Here is a 13,672-nt window from a genome sequence, read left to right as displayed (position 1 = left end):
ATTTAGTCTAAACACGACTTAGCAACAACTGAAAACATCAGTGGGTTATCAACATTCTTCTCATACTGAACCCAAAACATAGCACTAAACCAGCTGCTAGAAAGAAAATTAACTCTATCCCAGCTGAAACCAGGACATCTCTTCAGAAAAGTGATTGCTAAAGAGCATTTATAGCTACAGTAAAGTGATGTACGCCCCTCTGCACAATGAGCTACACTAGCTTTTCAGCTAGTCTTCCTTTATTATGCCTGAGGTTGATCTAATACAAGTGAAATTATTTCAGTCTTTCCTTGAAGACCTGCTTTCAGCAGCAGAACTGTGCCTGTATGTATCAGCATGTTTTCAATACAGGAGGTTGGCTTAGGTAAAATCATGGATGTCACCCAAGGCAATGGTCTGGGATACTCCTCCACACATCCAGGCACCTGAATGTGGTCCAAGCCCAACTCCCCAGCTGGGCATCGTCTGTGTTCTGGCTCTTCTGTGTGTGGAAGGATAGAGGTGGTAAGGAAAGTGTGGACAGAAATCTGCAAATAAGCATGAGGTTGTGGAGGGATTTTCTGTTTCAGTGGATTTGTTTGGGAAACCTTGAATAGCCAGCACCTGGAAACACTAGTGGCAGAGTGTTATTTTTGATGATAAATTCATCAGGTAGGTTTTCAGAGAGAAAATCTCTGAAGAGATTTTTGGCCGAGAGATGAGACCGAGATTTAGGGACAATTAACACAACTCTCCCATGTTGGTGCTGAGCCCTTCAGCTGCTTGTGGACCAGCTACTGTGGAAGGGGTCTCCCTTTTCTCCTGGGTTGGGTCTATTCGGCTTTGCACAAATCTCCGGCTAGAAACTCACACAGGCGTGTGAACCAGGCTGCCCCATGTCCCAGATGATACCTGAGCAGCTGGGCTAAAGCACCAAGAGCAGCAGCCTGTGTCTCAGACTACACCTCCAGCAGCAGAACAGATGAGCAGGACCATGTCTTCCATGTCCCTTTGGCAGCAGCGCAAGAGAGCGACATGTCCCAGCAGCAAAGTCCGAAGGCCTGGCACACGTCGGGGCTGTCCTCTTACCACTAGCTGACTGGTGCGTGGGGATCTCATACATACATTGCCAGATGCGTGGAATGAGACTGGTGTAGAGGAGGATGGCTTGCACTCCTTGCGTGCGGGGTTCTGCTGGCTGTTAGGGTATGCTGCAGTGTAACATAATCTTCTCGTTTACCTGCAGCTTTGTATAAAGCTCCCTTTCAGTCATGGATCTGAATAAATAGCACCAGTTAACTATGACAAGATTTGCCAATTATTTCCTGAATTTTCAATATTCATTCTGTTGTTAACATTCACCAAAGAAAAGAAATGCTGTTTATAGGACTATATATTTAAAATCTCATTCATCATCTTTTTTTCTTCTCTCAGATCATTGCCTCTTACGTTCCTTATAGATTTAGACCACTGGGTATGCTTTGTTCAGCTGTACAATTTGTATCATGTAGAGACAGGGCTTTCCTTCAGGTATTCAACAAAGCAATTAACAACCCCCTGAATACAAACGACAGCCTTACGTGATGGATGTTCACATTTGCATCTCCTCTCATTCTGTTGCCATGCTGAATCCTGTACATTCGTTTTCCTTTACGCTTTCCTGGCAGGGATTTGTTTTGTACTACCGACTTCCATGCACAGACCGGTCAGACGTTGCAGGGAGCACGGGAAGAGCAGTAGCCCTGTTATTGCACCGGTTGTCCCAAGAAGCAGAGCATCAGGGAGGCCTAAGGCAACAAGATTGTGCCCTAAGCACAATCATTCTCCTTCAAGTCCACAAAGATATCCTCTGCTATCGTATACTGCTTCCTCCTCTACACAGCAGCCTTTTCCACGACGGCTCAAGGACTTGAGGTAGGTGCTACAGGAGAGTAAATACAACATGCTGGTTGCTGTGGGAAAAGAGGTGCTCAGTCTCAGTTCAGTAAGAGAAAAGGCCGTTCTCCTCCCCGCAGTTGTTTGCGACCAGGCAAAACCCACAGGAGGGATTATTTGTCCCCTACCTCTGGAGGACAGGCCGGTCTCTGGAGAATTTCCAGTCTGACAAATAAGCCTCACTACCGACGCATCCGACAGAAAACAAATCAATGGCCAAAGAGGAGGAACTGTCTGTGGGCTGCATGGAGACCATTAGGCTGTCAGCTATTGCCTCTTTTAGAAGCCAGTGCTTATCACAGTCTGGTTCTAGTCAGTCTTAGCGCATTAGAGAAGCTTCAGAGCAGCACAAAGGAGTTAAAATCTATCTATCTATCTATCTATCTATCTATCTATCCATCTATCTCCTGAAAAACCACAGTGACAGCAAATGAAAAGGCTGTCTGTGGTGTGGCTGACCTGGGGCCATGCCAGCTGGCTGAGTTCTGAAACAACAGCAAGAAAATAGGTCACTTCCACTTCTTAGTGTTTCCTTCACTTCTTAACCCCCTAGCAGAGCGGTTTGTACTAGCGCAAATCCCCAAGCTAGCTCATGTACAGTCATAATCTTGATAATGGATGCAAACCTCTAAAAGGTGAAGGGATAAGCAGTTAGTTATTCAGACCAGTTTTTGAGATAAAAAGTGTATGTTGAAAATCTGTCAGGAAAAGCCCATTTCCATGAGATTTTTCAGTACATCTTGATTTAGGATTGGCTTGGAAACACTGAGAGGACTTTCATTATATTTTTATGTGCCAATTTTTCTTGAGAGAACGATTTGAAAATTTTACATTCCTATCAGGAACAAAGATTTTCAAATTATGTAGTTTTGCTTTCACAGAACTAGTCTAGCATCTCAAAAATCTAGGATCTCCCATATTGGACACATGCAAGGTCTGTTTACTTTAATAATATCTTTAAAAAAGAGGTCTTTTTTAAAATACACCCCCCCCTGCCCCCAAATACCTGTAGGATCATTCATCGCTCCTCTAAGGAGCGTGTCTCGATTCAGTGTCTGCTGATTTCATGGCTCTTCTCAAGAGAAGCATAGCATACTTAATCTCCAGGTTTGGTGATGACTAATGAATCAGAGGCTGTGGTTTCCCTTCACTTATCTCCAGTGTTTTCTGAAGTCAGTAGACACGTGGGCCTTTTTTCACATGTTGTTAATCAATGGAGTATTCCACTTCCTTTAATATAGTGTGCCTTTATAAGTAAAGAAAAGATTTTGGAATAACAACCCTGAAATAATTGCTTGCATAGCTTTAGAGCATGCAGATTAAAACAGGAAAGGCACTAAAGGAGAGAAAGATTCAAGGTGTCTGTATTGCAGAATGACTCCTTGACAGACCAAGCAGTTAAGTAAAGCCCAGCCTCGTGGAGGAAGAGTTAGAAACTCCCTTCATTAGGAAACTTAAAGTTCGAACAAACCAAGTATTACTTAAAAAAACAGCTTTGTACTAACAATGTGTGAGCCAAGATTTTTTCTGCATCACTATTTCTGCTCTTAATTAAGATTTTTAGAAACTAATCCTTTGGCTCTCTAACATTCTGCCTTTTCCCACAGCACATACTCCACTCTGGCTTTCTCACACTACCAAAACCAAAAGGTACAAGAGGTTAGATTTCAGGTTGGCTGTTCAGCCTGTTCTCAGCATTTCTTTGCAACTGTCCTGGCCACAGAACAAATCTTCTATGCACCACTTGTACTTCCTTTCTATTAGCCTCCAGGAACCCATTTAATACATCATTCACTACTCACCTGCAGATCATTTCTCTCCAGTTTGCTTTCTTATGTATATATTTTAAGGATGCACCAAGGCACTGACAAGCTTATTGTGCAATGGGCATTTCCAGCCAAGTGCTTGGAGTAGTCTTTTAGAACAGAGTATTTTATTGTGTTAGCATTTCTAGTGCCAGTGTACCACACCACTGGCCCCTAAAATTAGGAAAGAATAGAAAAAGCAGAATGGACAATGGTTATGAGTTGGGGCTGTGGGGTGGCTGCAGTGACGGGTGAGCTCTGAGCCCACCAGCTGTAGCTTTGCTGGGGAGCAGCGGGGAGAACTTGCTTCTGCCACTGTGTGTTTTATATTGGGTAAAGAAGGAAAAGAAGGAGAGATTAGACGGCAGACTCTGTCCAGAGGCAAGTCTGCATCGTGATTTTTTTCTTCTTCATAACTGTCCCCAGTTTACCAGTTTGGTGAAGCAGTTCCCAGGCTTGGCTGCAGGCCCACCTGCCCTAAAAGGAATCTGATGTGAGCCAGTGACTCCTAAACAGTGTTACAAAGCATATTCTCACCCTACAGCCTACAGTCAGACCCTACTGGAGATCCAGCCCTGGCTACTGCTATAACCAGTGCTACTGTGTGCCACTGCTTTGGGAAAAAACCTTTCTTGCTAAATGCTAGAACAAAGAATGTGAAGCACCTGCTTCTCCTAAGCTCTCCAGAATTGCTAATGCTTTTCCCAACATTTTTGTCCTTTTTTTTATAGAGCAAAGTAGTTGCAGTTTAAATTTAGACCTAAAACCCAGTAAAGTTTCACTGATGTTTTCAACTAGCTGTGTGAGACTGCATTCTTACTGCCCTCAGAAATATTAATGGAAAACTCTTGCTGCTACCTGTACACCCTGAAAAAAGTATCAATTTGCTTCATTTTCAATGCACTTTTGCAAATGGATGTTAAGGTCCTGAAAGAAGCATTATTGCTTTGTTACGTGGAACTACCTTATTCTCCTTTTATCATCCAACTTATGGGAAAAAAAAAGTTAAAATCACCACTACCTATAATAAAAAGGAAAGCTTTGGGCTTTGTGCTTTTGATTGTTTGTTTTAATAAAAAGATAAAGCAATAAAAGAGCAAATGTGAATCCAATTTATTTAACATATTTTCTATGACCGCTGCAGGTCAGGGAACCAATTCAAAGAAATAAATCACTAATGATTATTAAGATAGTATGTCCATAGAAGTAGCATATGTTATGAACCATAAACAGGGTTCCTCTACCTCTTATGGGAGCCACTTGCACAAAGTCTGCAGAATGTGGCAACAGCTTCAGTCACACAGTGAATTGCAGTGTGTGCCAGCGGATAAAGGCTGAGATTAGAGCATTTTAGAGAAAGCAACAGGACTATACTTCATTTTGTTAGTTCAGCAGAGACATGACAAGACTAAGGACAGTTCCTCAATGAGTTCATTGATACAGGAACATATGGAAGACTGTCTGCCACAATCTTATTAGTGCAAGGATTTTGCTGTCCTTTGGACAGCTTTGGATGGACTTTAGAAAGCAAAAACAATACAGCTGTTAAGCCTCACCTTTCACCTTGGCTAGGGAAGTTTCTGAGGGAGCAGATGGTCCTGAGTTTCAAATCATGAATCACTGTCACAAAGTCTATGCTACGTAGGGCTCTGTGGTGGGTTGAACTTGGCTGGACACCAGGTGCCCACCAAGCCGCTCTACCACTGCCCTCCTCAGCAGGACAGGGGTGGAGAAAATAAGCTGAAAAAATCTCAGGGGTCAAGATAAAGGCAGCTGAATAGAGCAAAAGCAAAGGCTGCGCATGGAAGCAAAAGAAAACAAAAGATTTGTTCTCTATTTCCCATCAGCAGGCGATGTCTGGCCACTTCCCGGGAAGTGGGGCTTCTGTGTGCATAGCAGTTGCTCTGGAAGAGAAATGTCATAATAAAGAATGCCCCCCCTCCTCCTTCCTCTTAGCTTTTATTGCTGAGCATGACGTCATATGGTCTGGACTATCCCTTGGGTCAGTTTGGGACAGCTGTCCTGGCTGTGTCCCCTCCCAGGATCTTGCCCAGCCCCAGGCTACTGGTGAAGGGGGGAGATGTTGGAGAGACAGCCTTGATGGTGTGCAAGCACTGCTCACCAGTAGCCGAAACACTGGTGTGTGATCAACACATTTCTAGCTACCGATACAGAGCACAGCACTGTGAGGGCTGCTATGGGGACAATTAACTCCATCTCAGCCAGACCCAATACAGGCTGATAAAGCTCGGTAGATAACATTTTAATTACTATCAGTGTCACTTTGATCAAGCACCCTTGCTGCTGAGAAGATCGTCGTTACTGAAACACTAAAGCACAAGAATCAAATAGCAAGAGTCAGAAAGTCACACTGATTTGACGCCTCTAAGTGATGGAAGAGTAGGAGCAGAGATTCTTTGTGTTTATTCAACTGTATTAACATCTGTAAGTAGAGAATAGACTAGACTAGACTAGACTAGACTAGAATACTTAAGTTGGAAGGGACCTACAATGACCCTCTAGTCCAACTGCCTGACCACTTCAGGGCTGACCAAAAGTTAAAACATGTTATTAAGGGCACTGTCCAAATGCCTCTTAAACACTGACAGGCTTGGGGCATCGACCACCTCTCTAGGAAGCCTGTCCCAGGGTTTGACCACCCTCTCAGTGAAGAAATGCTTCCTAATATCCAGTCTAAACCTCCCCTGGCACAGCTTTGAACCATTCCCACTGAACATTCCCAACATATCATGACAGCCCATTTGCTGTGATTTTGGAGCAAGTGTAATGATGCCATGTGAAATGCAGTTGCTCCTAATGCATTTTTATAAAGAACTTCTCCATCTTTAATATCCTTTTCTCTATTAGAGGACACAACCAAACGAGTTGCAGATAAGAAATGCAGATCAGAGGCAAGCCTTTCCAGGTCTGTAAGAAAAGTAGAAGTGCTTAAAAAAAAAAAAAAAAAAAAAAGGCAAGACAAATGAGAAACAGTGGGGAAAATGAAAATTTGATGAATTTCATGATTGTGTTCAGAGACAGAGAGCAGAAAAATAATGTTGAAAAGTTCAAGGAAAAAAACCCATTTTTTGAGAAAAGAGGTGTGCAGATGGGAAGCAGAATAGAATTCTCTCTTTATTAAAAATCACTTGTAGGTATTGAACTAGATGTATGTGAACAGTAGAAACCTGGATACTTGTCTGATCTGAGAAGTCTTGAATGATTTAGAAACACTTTCTATTTGTAAGAATTATAGCTCCCAAAATGACATTTCAAGTGCACCTAGCTTTCTAGTGATAGGCATGAACCATAGCTGTATACAGCAGTGGTCTCCAAAAGCTGAGGAAGTCCCTCCCTTGCCTTGCCTTCCATTTCCTTCCCTGCAAATGTCCTGTACACTCTTGGAATAATTAAGGCTGACTAACCTACCTCATTACTCTAACAATCACGTATTTCCTCTGCTGGGGAGGAGGCGTGCTTTGGCTGTACGGTAAATCCTTCTAGGGGCTCTGCTGCTGGAAACAGTTTTCCTCTGCTTTGAACGTGCTCCTTCCTGCACTCATCCTCTCCGCTCTGGGGACTGGTGTAAATATCCCAGATTCAGTGCCGGGCAGGGCTGTGACTACCCCGTGTGTCTTTCTTTTAGGTTACATCGCTGGGAGTTTGTGTAATCTCTGGTTTGCTCCTATATTTCCAGTCGGAGCAAATTCTTTAGGCCCTAGAAGAAGGCAGAAAAAGGCTGGGCTCAGGCCAGTGGCTGGTCTGGCATCCTCCCCAGTCCCAGCGTGTGAGTGCTGATAAATTCCCTTTTTCTTAGGAGCTTCCCTGAAGAAGTCAGGGGCAAAACATTGCTTAATTTAAGGAACACCATAACCTAAAGGAACACCATAACCTAAAGGAACCTCATAACCTAAGGGACAAAGCCAAACAATCTTCAGGCTGTTGTGAGACATAAAAAGCCAAAACTGGATTTAATTTCACTAAAAAAATACGATCTGCAATGGTATTGAGAAGAGCTGAACTGTAAAGTATGAAGCAAATCAGAAAACATGAAACTTCAAGCTAATAAGACAGAGTTTCTGAATACGTTGTGTTTGGGCTACATGTCCGAGTTTGTTAATGTAGCACCGCAGCAGCAGGGTTGTACGGTAGGTGCTGTTTGACATGGGGTGCAGCAGAAGAAAGTCGCAGCTTAAGACAGTACGTAAGAACAGTTGGCTACAACCAAATTCACTATCATTACAGTTACTGCAGAACAAGTTGTGTGGGGAAAGGTGTGCCTGTTCAGGTGGAGAACATTAAGCAGCTGCTGGAAAAAATGGACTCTCCAGTATGATGAAAAATACAATATTACATATGTATGATCCTTTGCCTTCTTGATAAAAGTGCACGTATCAAGTTCTCTGGCACATTGAAATGTGTTTGATTCATGTAAATGTACCCAAAGGGCTAGGCACCAGATACATCATTTTGCAACTAGGCTTTCAAAATAAAATTATAAAATAAATATACTATTATTACATTATAACTGTAAATGGAAAGTGTTTTTCTCTTCCAATTTACGGAAAAGAACAGTAAAAAACCCCATCTTTTCATGTCCAGATAGCTCTTTTTATGTGAATTGCTGTTGTTTCAAAGTAATAAACCAGCTTTCATATTTAAAAAAAAAAAATTGAGTTTCTGTTATGATGTGTATTTCTTCTGAAAAATTTAATTTGTCTTTATTAAATGTCTTTCTTTTCCAGCATATATATTTAATAATGGCAGTTTGTAAAATGTTTATACACAGGTATGTGCACACACAGGCTTTCGCTTCCAACAAAGTTCCTAAAGTACAAAAAAAACTTGGCATCACAGCACATCTGAAACTGCATTACAAATTCATGAAACAAGGCACAGGAAATCAAAGAGCTGGATTTTCAAAGTTCGTTTTGATAACTTAAGTGGAAACAATTCACCTAATTACTTTTCTCCATGTTTTAAATTCTACTAATTGTTTTCCACCACATCTTCTCTCTAGCGTGACATAGATTACTCTTAACATGAAGCAGTAGCAGAAGATGAAAGAAAGAAAAACCCCAAACAACATGGTATGATATTTACAGATAACTACATTTGCAAGCAGAGCCACAGTGTATGAAGTCACATGGCCAGAAGGTTTCTTTTGTATGCTCTGTCCATTTCCAGCTATATAACACACTTTTTAATGGGTTAAATTAACTCTGTGCAAAGGGCCAGCACTTGACCGATGTTCCATTTAAATGCCACTTAAGCTCTGCCCTCCTCTGCCCTTTCCTATATCCTTCTGTGTGAGAGTTAATCTAGCTCAAGAGGGAATAGCAAACCTCATTACTGGGAGAAACAGAGAGGACAAACTAAGATTTTGAAGAAAAATGGACAAAAATCTGACTAAGCAGTTTCAAAGTGATCTTAATAGTTTTTGTGTAGTAAAAGAAATCCTTAATTTGGAGCAGGAGTGAGTTTCTTCTGCTTTTACCATGTGAAAAATCAAAAGAAGGGTTTTTTTTCAGGCAAAGACCATTTAGTCCAAGAATTTTGATATGGTTGTAACATCCTATCAGTAGAGAAATGAAAACAAGATAGGGACAGATAACTGCATGTAACGGCCCCTTTAAATAATTTTGACATGTTTTCGTACTTTTTTTCCTGGTGATAATTCAAGAGATCTATCAGATAATTACTTAAATATATGAGATGTGCTACCCATCCAAGGAAAAGGTTAGTGCCATCACAGGCTGTGTAAATCTTCTTTTATGAAAAGGAACGCAAATGAAATGATCACCTAAGTCAAGGTTTTATAAAATATTGACTAGGATTATGTTTGCTTTGGGAGTAATTTTATTTTAATCCCTCATTTGAGATTCTATTCCTATTTACATCAGATGATCAATCAAGAGATGTCATTGAATGGCAGGTGGGAATAAGGTCAAAACTGCAATACGCTTACCTTAGGAATTATTGAATATTTCTTTTATAGACTTGCAAATAAAGGCATAGATCTTTATCTTCTGGTGGTGTTCCTCATAGATCCAGCTGTGTGAGAAATAGAGAATATGCTGCTCCCAATGGATGCCAAGAGTGATCCCAGGCTGCTTGTTGCCAGTATCTAATATAATTGCTGCTACTTAATTTCTTTCTAACTAGACCAGAATTTTAATTTCTAAAAAGATAATATTTTGAGTTTTTTTAAGGAGTCTCAGCATCTTACATTCACTGAAAACCCAGGCTTTTATTTTTATGTCCTTTTGTAAGTGAGGCCTCCTGAGAGATCTGACTCCTTCCCACTTAGGCCCTGGAACTACTTAAAAGAGCTGACTTTTATGGCTCTGTTGCATGTCTGCCACATTACAGAATGCAAAATGTGTCATGATGACATTTTATTTGGCAATAAAATGTAAACCCCTCCCTGCTCTGGAGCTGTGCAATTTAATGTGAAATGAAAGCAATCATCTTCCTCCTTTAACTTTTCAGTCTGTTTTAGAAAGAAGAAAGGTTTCAAGAAACCCAGAGGAAAACAACAGTCAATGCAGGATAGGAAACAGAAAGTAAGGGACAAATAGATGTATTATTCAAACAAAACCAACATCGACAGCAGTTTCTGAGGTCTGAATCGGGAGTTGTAGTTCTGGTGGTTTTACCAATTCCTGCCCAGGTCTGGTCCATCTATCAGAGCACTGCAAGCACACAACATTTAAATGTGTTGCCAGCCCAGTTAATGTGTTTTGAGTTCTGACACGCAGGACGTTGTACCCGAGTGTAGCACTAAATGCAGTACCACAATGCTGAGAGAGAGGGAAATCTTTGCTTTCACTGGAGCTCAGACTTCACCTCTCAGATATAAACTTGCATATCTTAGTTCACGTATGCTAGGTTGGCATTTGGGTGTAGAAGTTTTCAACCCTACAAATTATTTAAGCTTTGAATTCTCTGCAATTCTCTGCAATTTCAATACCTTCTACAGCAAATTTCCAAGTGTAACTTCTAAGAAAAAAGAATCTCTGCAGAAAGGGTTTTGCAAGTTTAGCGAACCAGGTCTCATGGCCTAAACAAAGCCCAACAGATAGCCAGCAATTAGAGGGTTTTAGTACTTGGTTGACAATAAAAACATATAAGGCTTTGGATATGCGACTTCAGTGTGTTGTATCTCATCTTCTTGTTATGAAAAAAACCCTAGCTAATAATACTTAGAAGGCTGTTTTGAATATTAATTGAAGTATGCTTAGCAGCACTAAAAAACCTTAACACCCCATATTACTGCCAAGTACCATTATTGTTATTGTGGGATGAACAATAGCGTTACCAGAGATAAGATCAACCCAGGACTAAAAATATCCAGGGAAAAAGACTTCTAGAAGCTTCAAAAGAAGGAGCCACCAAAGATTATGCTGAAAGGCAAGAGTGCTGGTGATGTACCAGGAGAACATACCAAGGAATCTATATCCTTCCCAGTTAACAGCTTCACACAGGTTACTCATTAGGCTTCCTTTGAATAAAAACAGAAGGGCTTTTTTTTTCTGAAAAGTCCTTTACAAAAATAAAGCTCACAGATTTTCTTCACAAAAGCAGACAAATGAGTTCTTAAATCTACCCACATTTTATTTTTACCTGTAATCATTCCAGGAATTTTCCTCACCTTTTTATCTGACATGGGTTTGTAATTATTGTCTGTCATATAGCAATTTGTACGTCAAGTTCTCCTGTGTTAAAAAATGCTGGATACAGGTTTTAATGATTGACCTAAATGAGATACAGCTGTGTAGATGAATTATAATCAATAAAGTTCTAAGTAATATGACAATGTATTTTTTCTGACTGTAATGACAATGAGGAGGCAAATTATTAGTATTTATTACTAGTAAGGAGCTTAGAGAAATACTGCTATTAACTATGTCATGCAAAAAACACTTCACAGAGATGCCAGAGCAATCTTGAAAGCTGTGGCCATGTCACACTTCACAGAAAGTTAATGCTTGCCTCAACCCTGTGCTGAAATATCCATATTGCTTTCTCTTCTGAAATCAGCCAGATTTCTGTTGTCTTGATCTCCTTCATGCCATACTCCAACACAAAGTGACTTTCTTCCCCTTTATATGAGTGAAATTTGAATTACATTTCACAAGTGCAACAGATTTAATTTTTATCCTTGCATACCTGCATCTGAAAAAGAGCTAAGGAGACATTTAAATTATCTAAATTGGGCCTGCAAATTTGCTAGTACAATGGAGACTTGGTTAAGGAGGGACTGCATACAGGCGTGTCTGTGTTAGTGCACTTAGTGCACATGCAAAGGCACAAATATATACAGTATCAATTTGATAATTCTATTTCTTGGACTTTTGCCTGCAGTATTGTAACACTACTAAATGGCACTTGTCATTGGAGGTACCAACTTAAGTCACATTTGGCACTTTTCATATGACTTTTTACTTTAATGGTGTTTTTAGCTGACAGTGTATAAGGGCATCATTTCAGGAGAAAACCAGATTTGAATTCAGTGCTGGAGTCCATTTTCTGTACACAAACACTTTTTTTATGGATGATGGCAAATTCTGGAATACCGTTAAATTATTGCTATCTAAAGACAGCAACAACCGGGTTTTGGAAGGTAAAAGGAATCATCAGTGCTATGTCGATTCAACCCTTCAGAGAAATTCCTTTTTTCCCCCAAATAGATTAGCAGAGCTGTACCATACCTTGACATTGATTTTGCGTTGTTCAATGCAATTGAGCAATAATTCACAGTAGGCATTCCTAATATAAGGGAGATTCTGAACAGTTAATTATGACATGATTTATAGACAATTTTGAATAGTGAAAAGGAAAGATATGCCCTTTTGATTGGGCATATAAAAAAATGGTCCAACTCTTAGAAAAATCCTTCTCATACCTTCTAAACATCCTTGAAAGCTCCTTCTGCCTCCTTCCTTGAAAGCGCTCCCAAACAGGCATTTTAAACTTCCAAACTAGTTTAAGGTTTAATCCCATGTACTGCATGTTGAAATAATCCAATTTCACTGTGTCTAAGTTAAATGAAATGGAGTCGAAAGGAACTTGCTACATATTCCTATCTAGATGCACACAGGGAAAACCCTTTCCTGGTTCTGTTTTTAACATTGTCACTCTTCCTTAAGTGATGAACCAACTGTGTTTGTAGACTGTGAGTACCAGTTAGCAAGGAAGTTTAACTAGCAGTTTAATAAGGAGATAGCATTTTTGCTGTATTTGCAGTACTAGTCATAATGGTTTTTTCCAGAGCTATTGTGTAAATCTCAAAGTTGAAAAAAAAAAACCCAAACAAAAAAAAAAAACAGAGAAAATTTGATTTGGTTTTATGGAAGTGAAACTATTTTCATGACATGATCTCCTGGCATGCACAGATAAATTCAGAGTAATGGCTTTGTTGCTCTGTATTACGGTCTTCTTTCAGGTTTTGATTGGCAGCAAGAGAGTCTTACATAAATTTCACGCACTGAGTCAAATTCTGTGCTCTCTACTCAATTCGTTCTGAGACCTTACTTGAAAATATCCTATTAAATAAAGAGTGTCTGAATGTTTATGCACTAAGACACTTAAGGAACAAAAATTTACTAAAGATATAAAGTTAGCATGCATTATGTCACATTGGAGTCCCTTTCTGAATCCTTTGGTTTACAAGTACATGCCATTTGCCTTAGCTCAAATCCCCATCTTGAAGGAAGTTTTAGGATCCCTGTGGACAGTTTGGCTCAGTGGGTTTGCGCTGCCAGCTGTTCTTTTAGGGCCACCCTGACCCAGCTCTATGTTAGGTCTGCAGGGATTAAATGATTAAGTCAGAGATACAGAGCTAAGGACGGGAGGGAAAAAGTGGCATGTGCTGAAAACACATTAGAAGCAAGGAATCTGCATGTGTGGCTGAAGACACCTCGAGGTCACCAAGAGGAATCGTGACATAG

This window comes from Haliaeetus albicilla, chromosome 5 (genome assembly GCF_947461875.1).
Source record: "Haliaeetus albicilla chromosome 5, bHalAlb1.1, whole genome shotgun sequence".
Lineage (NCBI taxonomy): Eukaryota > Metazoa > Chordata > Aves > Accipitriformes > Accipitridae > Haliaeetus > Haliaeetus albicilla.
The sequence above is the reverse complement of the archived record's forward strand: the minus strand, read 5'-3'. Positions refer to the sequence as shown.